The sequence below is a fragment of the Panthera pardus genome, unplaced genomic scaffold (genome assembly GCF_024362965.1).
Source record: "Panthera pardus isolate Hobbes unplaced genomic scaffold, ASM2436296v1 HiC_scaffold_24, whole genome shotgun sequence".
Taxonomy (NCBI): Eukaryota; Metazoa; Chordata; class Mammalia; order Carnivora; family Felidae; genus Panthera; species Panthera pardus.
This window is the reverse complement of record NW_026526810.1, coordinates 106,315,235-106,330,232: the sequence shown is the minus strand read 5'-3', so window position 1 is coordinate 106,330,232 and position 14,998 is coordinate 106,315,235. Positions and strand designations below refer to the sequence as shown.

The 14,998-nt window shown below is 48.7% G+C and overlaps 1 protein-coding gene and 1 long non-coding RNA gene across 7 annotated transcripts in view; one reads left to right on the top strand and one right to left on the bottom strand.

The window, feature by feature from the left end:
• The window catches only part of RAD51B (RAD51 paralog B), a 640,680-nt gene that overhangs the window by 39,291 nt on the left and 586,391 nt on the right, over positions 1–14,998 (bottom strand). The gene's annotated exons all lie outside the window — the stretch shown is intronic.
• LOC109268275 (uncharacterized) lies at positions 977–13,156 on the top strand. Its single transcript, XR_002080552.2, has 2 exons — positions 977–1,088; positions 13,010–13,156. It is a non-coding gene; the product is annotated as an uncharacterized LOC109268275 (long non-coding RNA).

Sequence of the window (14,998 nt, the reverse complement as noted above, 5' to 3'; positions counted from 1 at the left end):
CACATGCTTTGTATTGGGTGAATTAGCTTCAGGAAGAGAATCCAAATTAATTAAAACCACATGGCCACTCCCCTCACCCCCAGCCTCCTACCCCACCTCCCTCCCCTGGAGACAGAGGCCAGTTCAGTCTAATTTGGTCCAGTGTTTTTGTTTCCTAAAATCTGTCTTGGGCTCTGGGCCATTAATAGGTTGCAGCTGATTTTAATCTACATGAATCAGAGACCTTGCTTCTTTGGTTTTAAGGAGATTACAAATTGTGTGTCCCACAAACTGGGTGGAGGGGAAAGGCCCTGGGGAGGGCGGGGGAAGGGGACAGATCCTGGAAGTCACAAAAACTCTGCTCTCCATTAAGTGGGTGGGTTTGCATGAGCCTGTGATCTCTCAGAGCTGGAGGAGGGGAGTGAAGTAAGAGGTGAGGGCTTTGCGGCTGTGACCCCATGGTGGGAACACAGAACCTGGGCCTGTGTAAACAGAATTAGAATCAAGGATCTGGATGAGCACAGAGGTCTCTACTCACCTATCGAAAACACACCAATTTCCCAAGTTTATCCTGAGCACCTATCCCGAGCTAGAATAGGGGTTGGCAAACCATGGTCCATGGGCCAAATTTTGTAAATAAAAGTTTTATTGCAACTCAGTCATGCCCATTCGTTTATATATGGTCTATGACTGCTTTAGTAGTTGTGACAGAGACCCTATGGCCCACAAAGGGCCTTGCTGCAAAAGTTTGCTGACCCCTCTGCTGGAGAAGTACTGGGGAGGTGTACTTTCATGACAACAAAGGACAGACTTAGGATCTGTTCCCACATCCCACATCCCACATCTGAGGTCTAGTTCCTTCTAAACATAGCTCTTCAGGAAAGTGGCTCTATGTCATTTAAACAATGGCCGTAAAGAACAATACCAACAATCATGCCACTCAGTTAAGTGTCCAAAGTATTTGTCCTGACAATTCTGTACTTCCATTTCACAGGTGAAAAAAGAGTCATTGAGAGAAAGCAACTCACTGAAGGTCACGTGGGAAACAGCACAGATAGGAAGAACCAGGCCTCCGAGTCACAGAAAGATCTTCCGTTCATCGGATGATGGTAATGAAGGGAGCTGGGGGGCTTTAACATAACACCACTCCTTATATATGTTGTACTGGCCATTTTATAAAGTTTTTTCATGTATGGCTCTACAAATGATCCATTGAGAGGCTCAGAGAACTACAATTTCATATTTTAGATTAAAGGAATATAGCATTGAGTATCAGTGGATGGGGAGGAGACTCAGGCCAGACCCCTTGAAAAGCACCTTTATCTAAAGCCCAATGGCTAGTGAGTGTTGGGGTACTCAGTGCAGGCCTTCTGGGCCCTAGATGACCCTCATTCAATAAGGACCCCAGGCTGCCCGCCACTCACCAGTGTGCCTAGAAGACAGCCCTCAGGGTCATCCAGGCTAGCAGGGAAAGACACGAGGAAGGGGTGGATTATGATCCTATTACAGGCACAGTGATGGAGGGGTATGAGGGGTTACTGGGGAGGACAGAGGAGAGGAACCCCACCCTTCCCTGAAAGCAAACCCCTCTGTAAGGAAACCTGAGTGAAGAGCTCCTGATGCAAATGCTGCTGTCTGGAAATGCAATCAGGCCCCCTTCCAAGGCTGTTAGGGGGGCAAGTAATTGCTGGGGTTATTGCGGGGACAGGCAGGGAAACCTGAAAAATCAGCATCCCCCCCAGGGACTAGTCTTGGCAGGCAAACGGATGACACCCAGAAAGCTGCTGCCTTGGAGCAGGAGGGGCAAGTGCAGATCTCTTCCCACAGGAGCCTGTTTCCTTCAGGGCCAGGCCCGGCTCCAGGTGGAGGCACTTCCAGCCAAGAAAGGACATCTCCTAGGCTGCGACCACAGTTGCCTGGAACACTCTGGAAGGGGGCTGTGTTGGGCCTTAAATGGAATCACAGATCAACAGAGTGCTACACTAGCTTGCATAGAGTGTTAACTCTATGTAAAGTCCCCCAGCTGAGAGGTCCTATAAAGGATAATGCTCTGTACCTTACTGTCCCCATCTCCACTGCTGTCTCAAGGCCTTTTTCCTTGGCAAGCTTCTCCCTGAACTTTAGGCATGGCTTCAAAGGAGATTCAGAACTCACTGAGGAGTCACGGGTCCCAATCTCTAGAGTCCTGCTATTGTTCAGAGGTTTCTTAGGGATGAGATATTGTGAATTGCCTGAAGGTGATGAAGGATACCAACAGAGCAGGGATGGAGTAAAAAGCAAACTCTATCACAATAAACAACTGAAGTCCTGCACTGGACCAGGGAAAAGCCTGGGAAATGACCCCATTAGCATCTTTGGGTCCCCCCACCATAGGAGCTCTGTGCTCAGAAACAGCCTCAAGCAGGGCTTAGACCTTGGCCTGAGAGAGGACAAGGTATGGCTCCTCTGGCTTCTGCCTCCCAATGAGGCTCCCTAACATAACCCCTGATTGGCACTCTTTGCTTCCACCAGCAAAGAGTGGGTGTGATCTTCGAAGCTCTGTTTTGTCTAGACTTGGTTTCCTGATAGGATCAGGCTTTCTGCCTTACAGAACCCCAAACCCAGATTTTAACACTCCTTCCTTGAGTCTAGACTGGAGCAAGAGCAGAGAGAGGCTCATGACTCTCACACGGGTGCATCAGAGTCCCACGTGTGTTCAGGACACTTGATCCAACAAAGTCCTGCTCTGTGCTGAAGAGCAATGTTGGCTCTGTTGACCCTGATAATGGCTTCATGGCCCTTGATTAGAATAGAATGCACCATGGTTAATTAGCAGACCCTGAGCATTTATTATGAGCTGGGTGTCACATGGATGAATATACTGGCAAGATAACTCTGAGGAGGTCGCATGCCAAGGAGTTTGTTTGTAGAGTGCGGTTTCTCCCCATACTGAGGCGTTCAGAAATGTCGGCTCATATGCTTGCCATGGTGGTGTTGGGTCAAACCGTCCAACTTCACTGTGGATGCCAGCCTGAGGACCCCATATGATCTGGGGCCCTCAAACAAAGAACAGAGTGCTTAAGTCAAGCTTTACCCTTCTGTGCCATCAAACCAAAGCAAGTCAGAGGAAAGCACAGTGAAAAAACTCATAAACACTTCCTGGGGCCAGGCTCACAAACTAAAGCTCAGAGGGGAACAAGCCAGACAAGCTTAAAAACACATAAACACACAAGAATGTCCAGCTGCTATTGGATGAGCAGACTGGGCGCTAAAATGGCTTCAGAGCAATGAAGGACAGAATTTTAAAATTAGATCTCTACCTTCTCTCTCTCTCCAAAGAATATAAGGGTGGGAATTATGGATTGATATTGAAAATTGGTTTCATTGGTCCTTCAAAAGACACAGGGCAGTGACCGCCCCCCTTCCACTCTGCTTCCCCACCCTCTTGAAACACACTGTCCCTCAATTCACCTCTGATACCTGGAGTTTTTTGCTCTAAATCGTATTTTGTGTCCTGTATAAACAAGGCCTGGTAACTAATACAGGAAATGAACTTCACAAGCACTGAATGTGTACCAACCTGTGGTATGGGGAGTTGCCAGATATTCTTCTAACTGAGAATTTTTACAGACTCTCGAAACTTTCTTTCAGCTTCCCCTTTGCACACTTGAATGCATGCACACATGCCATGCATGTGTATACACCCAAACACAAAATTTCCCCTGTTTCCCCCAACGCACATGAGCAGATGTCTGTGCTCATTTACAGACACTCTCCCAATCTGAAAACTTTCCCTTAGTTTCCCACTAGCCCCCTCTATAAATTTGAGCATCTAGGTGTGTGGGTGCTCACTGAAACCCTCTGACACACACATAACTTTTTGCCCCCTCAGCCTACCCCCAGCACACAGGAACTCAGAGCCATATTTATAGTCTGAAATGTGTACATGTGTATGTGCATACACACACACACACACACACACACACACACACACACACACACACATTCCAATCGTCTCAGTCATAGCCATGACAGGCCTGGGTCTGCTTGCCATTGTTTCTCTTGTGTCTCTGACGGGGTGTTCATAAAAGAGAGTTCTGCCATCCCTTTTGTAGCATTTACCCCAAGTCTGCGTGTTCGGAAGGCGGCTTTTACAGGTATGTGTGGACAGCAGAGTGAAAAGCAGGGACAAAGGCATCCCTTCCAGTCTCCTGCCTGAGTCTCACATGCTAATGAGCACTGTTCTGGAATGCTTGGGCATTTCTTTATTTTTTGCTCTGAAACCAGGCTAAGAAGATAGAGGCTCAGTTGAAGAATTTCCAGAAGTCCTCTCTCAGGGTTCTGCTTTGCCACCTCTTATTGGCCCAAGGTACCTGAGGGCAAGCCATGTGGTCCAAAGGCCTGGGTGGGAGGCACCAGCCCAATGAACAACAAATTCAGGGATGAAAATAGGCCCAAGTGACCACTACCCCACTGGGAACTTTGACACACAAGGAGAGCTGGTATGTAGGGGGTTTCCCTTCCCTCCCTGGACAGTGGTAAATGGCACATTACATGAGGAAAAGGGACACTTTTTGCATTGACAATAGGACTGGCTAAAGTGCAACTTCATCTTTTATGTCCAAGAGCCAGATGGACTTAATGCATCTAACAAACTAACTAACCTGGGGCGCTTCCTCGGTGGGTCTGGACAGAGGGAATGGCTTCCCTTGTACCATTTACACACCACAATTTACTCATGGTAGGCCCATGCAGGGCTGTGACAGAGTTCTCACTACTCCCCTGGACACTAGCAAGTTGCAAGCTAGAGGTACATGTACTTTGTCCTCAGCCACTGCTTGTAAACTCCACCCTACTCTATTCCCCAGCGGAGTCCTTTTTTCAAGTAAAATCTTACCAGAAAGGCCAGTATGCAAAAGTTATAAAAGCAGAGATGCTCTGGTTGCAAGGGGAGGGGATGAGTTAGTTGTGTGTTGGAGGGTGGGGTGGGGGTGGTCCCATCTGCTTGGGCTCCATCCTGATCCTTCCCCCAGCTCTATTTCAGGGACTCTCTGAGGGGATCCTTGGACCCCACTTTGAAAACCATTACCATAACGCAGGCCCTTTCTTATAATAATTGTTGAACTTTAGTACCCAAGAACACACATAATGACAAAGAACTGCTAGACATTGACAACTCTTTCAAATTAGCTTTTTGCATACTATTGATTTGGGATGCAGCCCATATTTGGCATGGTGCACAGAGTTATACCTTCCTGAAACTCCATGCCCCTGCCCATAGGTCTACAGCCCAGAAATTGAGAATCACTACACAGAGGTTAGAAGAGGAACAGGAAGTAAGATTGGGGTCCCAGATGGAGTCATACTATGAAAGGGCTTCAGGGTCTAGTGAAGAAATTTGTTTAGCAGTGGCGAGCCATTAAAAAGCCATGTGCAATTATTATTATTATATTATTAAAGCCAAGAAATGAGACGGTTGGATGTGAACCAGCAAAAAACAAAAACAAAACAAACAAACAAACAAACAAAATATTACTCCCTTGCAATTAAGTTCTCTTTAGCATCCCTAGCTGTCTGAACCTCAACATCCACTGTGTCCACCAGGAGCAATTTCCCCCCCAATTCCCACAGGTGGGTGTCAGCCCAGACACTGTCTTCCCATCTCCATCATCGGAGGTGCTTACTGTCCAGCATGGCACCACCTAACGTGAGTGGCCCGGCCCAGGCCTCCGTGACTGTTAGCACCCACTGATGAACACAATGAATGAACACGTGCCTAAATTGAAGAATGAGCATGTGGGTGAACAAAGGGGGAATCTATACTGTATGCAGGCCAAAGTGAGGTCTAATTCCTCAGCTCTGCCCCCCTTATTCCTAGACCGTTGAGCCACTCAAACCTCTCCCCTACCCCCTCAAACCTCCCCAAAAAACTTGGTTTTATTTGCTGAGTCAGGAAACAGCTGGAGGTAGCATCAGACACAGGTTTGGGGGAATGCGGCCATGTTCTGTTTGCCTCGGGGAGAAGTGCTAAAGCTTTCGGTACCCAAATCCATCCATGCCTAAAATGAGAGGTACTGTTAACATGCATGTGCCTACCAACTTCAGAAAGGGCCATGGGGACGAAGATGTAATTAGAGCCTGTGAACGCTTTGTGCTTCCTGGATGAAAGACAACACTCTGAAGTTTTATAATCTACCTACTCTGCTTTTTTATTGTTCCAGTTCCCTTCTGTTTTTCCTTTTGGGGGTCTGTGTAAACTTTATTAGGTATTAATTTCAAAAAAGACCTCCTTGCACCTCAGAGCAGGATTTTATTTGGTGCCTCAGAGAATTTCTTTCCATAACCCGGACCCTCAAAAGGATTCCTCTCAGTCAGGTCGAAAGAGGCCAGCGAGTGTTCGGCTGCTCAGTTCCGTTCAACCTAACGAAGAGTTGCCTGAGCCCCTGCTAACACGTGCCTGGCCCCGAGAGGCCGGGCAGGCCTGGGAAGAGCAGGGAAAGGTTATGAACTCTGGAGCCAGGCCACCTGAGGACTGAGTTCCAGCCTGGCAGTTCCATGTGCCCTTCGGAAAGCCTTGGTCAATTCTTCGAATCTCTGTTTTGTCACCTGTAAAATGGAGATGATCCCATCTATCGCTCGGGGCAAAGTAATACAAAGATATAAATCTCACAGTGAGTAGTGGGTGGCCGGTTAGCCATTCCTGGCTGGCCACCCGCCTCTTTAGGATCTGGCCTCTGGAGGAGGGGGAGAGGAAATGCCTCTCCCCTCATTTCTGTTTTTCTCCTCCCTGAGGCCCTCTGTCTAGTCCTTGCTCACCCATATCTTGGAAAGAATGCCAGCTGGTTAAACCAGCAGTTCTGGAACTTTCTCATCTCGGTTTCCCCCAGTGCTCCTGGGCAACCCATTTCCTCCATACATTCCCTCTCTACATAAATACCTCTCAGGCCTCCACATTAGTATCCCCCTCCACCCTCCCTTCAAATCCTTTCCCAGGAAGGAGAAGAAAAGAACTTTCCCATCCTTTTGAGAAGGAGAGCACAGTGGAAATGGCTTTGCTTTGTTGCAGCCTCTTCGTGGGCTCCATGAAGTGCCCGTCCACAGAAGGCGAGCTCCAGGCAGGAGGGAAGGGGCACGAGGCCAGCAGGGTGGGCTGAGGCTGTCCAGTCCAGGCAGGACCAACACCGCATTCAAGGCAGAGCCTTTTCATCAATTCCCTCATGCCCCGGGTCCAGCGTGGAAGATGACACTAGAATGTTCCCTGGCAGATAGCACTGTCCAGTCTGAGAGAAGTGCACTAAGGGCATCCCCACAGGACCCTGTCGTGCCCTGAATGAGGCTTCTTGTTGTTTCTCAGGTTGCCAGGGAGGAGAGTGGATGTTAGGAGACCCTGAATAGCACCGAGAGGCCAACACACTTCAAATTAAGCTTCCGATGCTTATGAGGGGCCGGGCGTCCCACAAATCCCTCTGTGCACGGAGCTTTGAGGCAGCCTGTTCAGTCTGTTTGTTCTTTCAGAAGTGCGCCTGGGAAGCCAGGAGTTATTGTTTCCCCAAAAGGTAGGCGCTCATCAGGTGGGTGGTCTTAGCATTTTCCATGTGCTTTGATTCCCTCCCTCTTCTTTTCAGGACCACTGAGGGGGTTATTTCCCCTGTCCCAGCAGCTCTGGGGGGGTTGGCTACAGTGCATCTGTGCCGGGTTTTCCCACAGGCCCCCCGAAAGAGCCGCCCAGTTGCATTCAGAAAGCCTTGGGCGGCCCGTGGGGGGAGCAGGGCTGCAGCTGCAGGCCCCTCCCTCTGCAGCAGGCTTTGATCAGTTTTTGTGGGGGCTGGGTGCAGCCTGACCTCCCACCTCCAGCGCCTCTCAGGTGGAAAGTTCTGTTCAGCCTGTCTGTGGCTTCAAAGGCTCTCCCTCCTTCAGGCTGGGACGAGACTGATAATGGTTCTCATTTTGTTGTCGTGTGATCTCCCAGCAGCCCCCATCTTTCAATTGACAGGCTTCTGCTTGTTTGCTTGGGCTGCTTCGGCCGAACTCAAACCACCTTTCTGGTTGAGGAAGCACATTGACATCCTCCCCCATTGAGGTGCCTTTGATGGCTCAGACGTGGCCTCTAGCCCAGACAAAGGTGACCGGGCACCTGGTGAATCAGACTCTGGGCGTCAGGCAGGGCAGACATTGGGGAGAAGCAAAGGGCTCCCCGAGCCTGCAGTCTTCGGGAGGAACCCTCAGCTCCACCCTTCCCGCCTCAAGGAAGCCGATGCTTTCTGCTCCAGTTCCCTGCAGGAATCCAGCCTTGGGGGCTGAGGTGCGTACCACCTGTGCCCAAGCCCGGACTTGGCCCTGTGTAGGAAAGGCCGTGAGTCCTGAAGATACCACCTTCCCAAGAACCTGAGGTATTCGCTGTCTTGAGCCATAGGCACCAGGCCAGCCAGATTCGGGAATTCCTTTTCTGGCCTGTGATTTCCAATGGCTGTGGCCTAATGGCCTCAGTTCTCAGCCCAAGGGGTAAACAACAGCTGAGCAGCCACTCCAGGGCCCACTTCCAGCGCCCTCCCCACACTGCCGCTAACCCTCAGCCAGGGCCTCCCGGCCCCCTGCCCAGGGCGAAAGGACAAGGCCAGGGTAACCCAGGTGGCTGTCAGCAAGTCTGGACAGGATTGCTGCCTCACCAGAGGTCCAGGGGGCCTCGGAGTGGCTGGCTGAGCCTCACACGCGGCTGGGGTTAGGCTGCAATTTGCCCTTCGGTTTCCTCATATTTAAAACGAGGGTGGCCAAGGGCAACAGGAGCGGTCAGGAGAGCATCCTTCTTCCCCAGTCTGATAGCACAGTGCTCTTCCTTCCTTTTGATCATACTCAAAACAACTGCTGCAATAGAACAATGAGCCCCGGAGGAGGCCGGAGGGGATTTATTATGCTGTTGTCCTGTGGCACAGCCTCTCCTGACTTTATCTTGCACAGAGGTCTGCGTGGGAGGAAATCTGGCAGGCCCTCGGGTCGCCTCCCTGCTCCTGCACTCACTCCGACTCAGAATGCTGGAAGGACAGGGAAGCTGCCCCATTAGCCACACCCCAGCCTAAGCGGCTGCAAGAAGGAGGTCAATTCAGATCTCTCCTAAACTCTGTGACTCTGTGAAAGGCACAGGGACTCCAGGTGTAGGGCCTGCCTGAGACCATCCTGACAAAGAGAGGGCCCCAGTGTCAGTCTGCCCAGGACAGGGCTTTATCAGAACCTTTCTCTCCAACCAGCTTCCTCCCTTCTCGTGGCTGGGGAAGAGAGTTATACCTGATGGGTTCTTTTTGTGGACTGTCCAGGTTCTCACACAGGAGAGACCACTTGATTAGGGGTTTCATCTCTTCCCCCCACCCCCCAGCATGGCTGAGGGGGGAGGAAGGCTCAGAGCCGTGGGGCCAAGAGGATCTTGATCAGTATCAATTATGTCTAGATTTTCCTGGACTGTGGATGTTTTGCCATCCAGCTGCTGTTGGCAGGGTCTAACCAGATCCTCGTCCAAACTGTAGTGTCATTGGTGCTAATATTTAGAAAATAAACAGACCTTTCTCATCAGCCAGCAGGGCACTGTGGGATGCTGTGGGGGTGCTGCATCAACTGTCTTTGTGAGGCTTGAATCTTCTGTAATGCTATGGATTCAGCACAGGTCTGGTGCCACCATCATTCCCCGAATGGCCTTGAACAGGCTATGTCACCTCTCAGAGCCTCGGTTTATGCATCTGTAAGATGGGGATGAGAATACTACCCTCGTAGAATTGTTCTGAGGACCAAATGAAATAATGTATGTAAATTACGTAGCATGTGTTAAATGTTCTATAGAATGTGGTCATTACTATTACCGCCATTTTGAACTTGTGTGAGGGTCTGACCCAACCTCCTCCAATCCTGAGTAGCACCCTCAAGTAAGTTATGGGTCCTCCTCTCAGCCATGAAAAGCAAACACAGGAGGAAACACAGGAGGAAACTTACCTGTAACACAAAGTTGACAAAATTTGCCTCAGACATTAGCAGCAAATCCAGGCAGTGAACTTGGTTTTCTAGATTCTCTCTCTCCCTTGTCATATCATCTTTCTATACAACCCCATTGTATTAGTTTCCTAAGGTGGCTGCAACAAACTGTCACAAATGTGGTGTCTTAAAACAACAGAAATTTATGCCACCTCAGTTCTGGAAGCCAGAAGCCCAAATCAAGATGTCGGCAGGGCCATGATCCCCCTGAAGGTTTGAGGAGAACACGTCCCTGCTTCTTCCAGCTTCTGGAGGCTCCAGGCATTCCTTGACTTGGGGCTGCATAACTCCAGACTCTGCCTCTGTGCTCAAATGGCCTCCTCTTTTTCACGTGTCTCTCCTTTGCATGTGTCTTATAAGGATACTTGTCATTGGATTAGAGGCCACCTGGGTAACCCAGAGGATCTTATCTCAAGATCCTTAACTTAATTACATCTGCAAAGACCCTATTCCAAAGAAGGTTGCATTCACAGGTTCCAGGGGTTAGGATGTGGACATATCTTCTGGGGAGCCACCATTTAGCCCACTACATCCATTTACCCTACAAAATGTCCTGTTGGATTATGATTAAAAAGTCAAGACAAAAGCTCTCACTTGTGGCTGGTGAGGACAATCACTCATTTCCATGTTGACACCACTGGTTTTCCACTTATCCCCAAGAAAGGGGCATGGTCCATTTTCAAGAGATAATCTGGTTGTTCATTCTCTTATTTATTGGAAGAATGTGAAGACAACCTCCTCTTACCCTCTGGAAAACTGAGACATCCTTGTGTTCAATGGCAGGGCTCAAATCAGAATTACATCTCAAGGCTTCCTATTCTCAGCCAGATACATTGGTATTTCAAAGCCCCTTGTGCCCCCAAAGGCTTATGAGTGAGCTGCAAAGACCTACTTCCAAATAGTGTGTTGATCCTCCTTCCTGCCAAGCCCACTGGAAGCATTAATTCTCCCAGTGCTCACGCCCTTCCCCTTCTCTTCTCCTTGTTATCCTCCCAAAGCTGCACATTCACAGAAAATGACCAGGAGACCCTACTCTCTTTTCTTAAAAGCCTTCTCTGGTTGTGCTCCCTTCTCAGGGCCATGCTCCCCCTCTCCGAGCCCCCCCTTCTCGACTTCCTCTTTTAGCCCATGTTCAGCCATAAAGATCCATGGTTAACAGAAAGGACATTGTCCTAGGGATTCATAGGCCTCTCTCTCGGGAAGGCCTTCCTTCCAAATTGCTGATGCTTTCAGCCACCAGACTGTGAGAGAAGAAAGCCCTAACTCAGTGGGGTTCTGTTGATGATCTTGTCTTTCTCCTGCACAGTTACGATGAATAACTTTGCTTTTGTAGCTTTCTCTTTAAAGGTGTTCCTCCCATTTCTGGCTCCCAGATGGTAATGGGTGGCATGTGTCAAGTTCAACTTTCACAAAAATGGGAGCTCTAAACACTGGATCACGTACTAAGAGAATCCCACATGGTTACTGAAATCTGGCTAAAGGTGGACAGTCAATACGACCCTAAGGCTTGAGAACAGGGTAGTTGTGAAAACTAACTGGAAAGAAGTGAAGAGATGATAGACAGTAAATAGCCTGTTCCTTGCTTAGCTAAGGATAGCATGGGAAGGAGACAGGTAAAGTCCACTGTTCCTCTCAACATCCCTCAACTTGTCTACTGAGGGCTCCACCTTCTCCTTTACCCCTGTGCAAAATTTCTATCTCCACTTATAGAGTATGTGTGCACACAACACAGCCATTGAGCTCGAGGCTACTTTAGAATATAACTCCCATAAGGATAAACACTTACCTGTGCTTGTACATAGCTGGTGGGAATGTAAAATGATTTAGCTACTGAGGAAAACAGTATGGTAAGTCCTAAAGAGTTAAACCTAGATTTACTCTATGATCCAGCAATTCTACCCCTATGTATATACCCGAAAGAACAGAAAACAGTTACTCAAATAAATACATGTACACACAAGTTCATAGCAACACTATTCACAGTAGCCAAAAGGGGCAAACAGCCCAAATAGCCACCGTTGGTGAATGGATAAGCAAAATGCAGTATATTCGTACAACAGAATAGTACTCAGCCAGTGAAAGGGTGAAGTACTGAACTGTGCTACACTATGGGCGAACCTCGTAAATACGCTAGTGAAAGAAGCCAGACTCAAAAGGTCACATACTGTATGATTTTATTTACGTGAAATATCCAGAATAGGTAAATCCATAGAGACAGAGCACAGACTGGTAGTTTCTAGGAGCTGAGGGGAGGGGGGATTGGGGAGTATTGACTAATGGGTATAGGGTTTCCTTTAGGGGTGGTAAAAATGTTAGGTATCAATGGTGGTTGCACAATACCGTGAATGTACTCATTGCCTCTGAATTATTTACTTTTTTTTTAAATCACATTTAAAAAATTATTTATGTTTATTTATTTTTTGAGAGAGAGAGAGCAAGCCAGGGAGGGGCAGAGAGAGAATCCCAAGCAGGCACTATGTTGTCAGCACAGAGCCCAGCGTGGGGCTCAAACTCACCAACTGTGAAATCATGACCTGAGTTGAAACCAAGAGTCAGACGCTTAACTGACCGAGCTACCCAGGCTCCCATGCATTGTTTACTTCAATATGTTTTATGTTATGTGAATTTCACCTTGATAAAAATTACACATGTAAAAACAAACAAACAAACAAACATAAAAGAAAATTTGACCTTTGTGCTGCATGCACACAACCCAGACCTTGGCCTCGCTCTCACTTCTCATGTCCTTCCTGGGCAGACTTGGGTGCCCATTCTCAGTGCCAGGGCACCAAATGGGCTTACGGTGCAGATTACTGTCAAGCTTGCTCTTGATCCCACTTCTGAGGCACATCCTCTAAAATTCCATGACTAAAGCTGAGTCTACACAGCAACAACCAAATGTTTTAGCAGAGAACAATGGGTGTGGGTGAGAACACCTTAATAGCCAGACTGTTGTTTCCCAATATTTTGTTTCTGTGGCGGTAAAGTGGATTTTCTAAGCAAGATTAATAGGTTTGTACATTTTCCTGTCTTTAAGGATTTCTACAGGCTGCAAGAAGACAAAGAACACAAGTGACAAGACACCTAGAAAAAGATGTTCAAGACCTACATGAAGCCCACCCAGGGTTCTCTTTGAAACTATTGTTTGTTGAAGTTATGGGGAATAAAGTTTACACTCCCATTATATTTGTTCCAACTTCATTTGAGGAATGTGAAGAAGAGACCTTTCAGTGTTGTGCTTCCAGAAGAGAGAAGATTTGGAGCTTAGAGGAGGAAAATGCCCCTATAAAAGGCACTGGGGCCATGGGGACTTCCCCATTTAACTGGGAAAGAAAGTTGGAAGTCTGATAGCTGAGTTGTCATTCATTTGGGCACCCACTCATTCACTCACTCAACTGACAACTCCATTGCCAGCAGGCAATGGGCCAGGTCACTGGCTGGAGGAGCCACAGGGGACCAGTGTTTGTCTATATAGCATCTGCAGCCCCGTGTGGAAGTGGGGTGGGCACACTGCGGGCGTCATGGCAATAGTGCAAGTGCTCAGACGAGGGCTGAGGGCCGTGGAGCTCCAAGAATCAGTGCCTCAGGCGATAGGAAGAGCCCCCAGGTTAGTGACATCTGAGCCCACAGTGGAAGGAAGAGTGAGACAGGGGACTAGCATCGCAGGCCAGTAAAGCAAAGCAGCCACATTGGGCTAAAGGCATGAAAAAGGAGTGGTGTATCTGGGAAATGTGGCACGTGATTATCACAAAGAGGGCTGCACACACACCCCTGGAACATGTAGGAAAGGACTGGAGTGACTGAGAGGTTGTTGCTGGAGAGGTGGGGTAGAGGATGGGTTCAGGGAGGACCCCCAAGGCTTTAACTTCATTGGTAACATTTCTCTCTCTCTCTCTCTCTCTCTCTCTCTCTCTCTCTCTCAAATTAATCTTTTTTTAAATTTTAGAGAGGGGGCAGAGAGGGGCAGAGGAAGGGGGGGGAGAGAGAGAGAGAGAGAGAGAGAGAGAGAGAGGGAGAGAGAGAGAGAGAGAGAGAGAATATCTTAAGTAGGCTCCACGCTGAGCTCCGAGACTAAATTGGGTCTTGATCTCACAACGCTAGGATCATGACCTGAGCTGAAATCAAGAGTCAGATGTGCTCAACCAACTGAGCCACCCAGGCACCTCTGCATTGGTAACATCTCATTTCTTAAGCTGGGTGCTGGTGCAAGGGTGCTCTTTATGCCTTTTGTACGTGTGGAATTTTCCTAATGACTTTTCAATCTCTGTGGGAAAGCTCATGGTGCGTGGAGGCTGAGGAGCTTCTTAGCTTCCTTCCCAGTGTCATGGCTTGTAAGTTGCTGTTTTTTTATTCCCTTTGCCAAGGTCTCAGAGGCAACACCTCTACAGAAAAAGCAGGACAGAGAGCTTGACTCTCCCAGCCCTTGGGCGTGTGGTTACTGGAACCGAATGCTTCCCAACCAGGGAGGTGTGAGGAAAGAGGAATGAGTTTAAGCCCCATTTTGTGTCCTCAGGGACAGCTTACATGCCCCCTGATGGACACTGCCCCGAGTTCTTTTTCAAGTGAATTTCCCTTCAGCTACACTGTTTGCTTTTCCTGCCAGAGCATCCTGCCCCCTCCAGTGCAGCCCCGAGGAGACCCAGCCCCTGCCTTCCTGGTGTGCAGAGCTTAAAACAAGAGCCCTCTGCCCATCGGACATCCTTACCATTTCCAGCTATTGAGTGTAATCAGGTGTGCCAGGATCTGATTTCAAAGCCCAAATCCAAGGGGCTCAGAGGAATCCTTTCTCCCTGTTGCTCCAGTGGGAGACAAAGGGGACTGAACAAACAGGATATGCTGAGAGCTGCATGGACACAGCCCCAGCAAGACAGGCAGGCAGGCGGGCCGTAGGAATAGGCAGCCCGTGAGCTGGGGCGTTGGCATGTGTGGTTAATCATGCCCAAGAGAAATAAGAAGCGGGACAAAAAGAACAGACACAGCCATCTGACTGCCTTTCTGGATGATGGTTCCTTATAGATAGTCACAC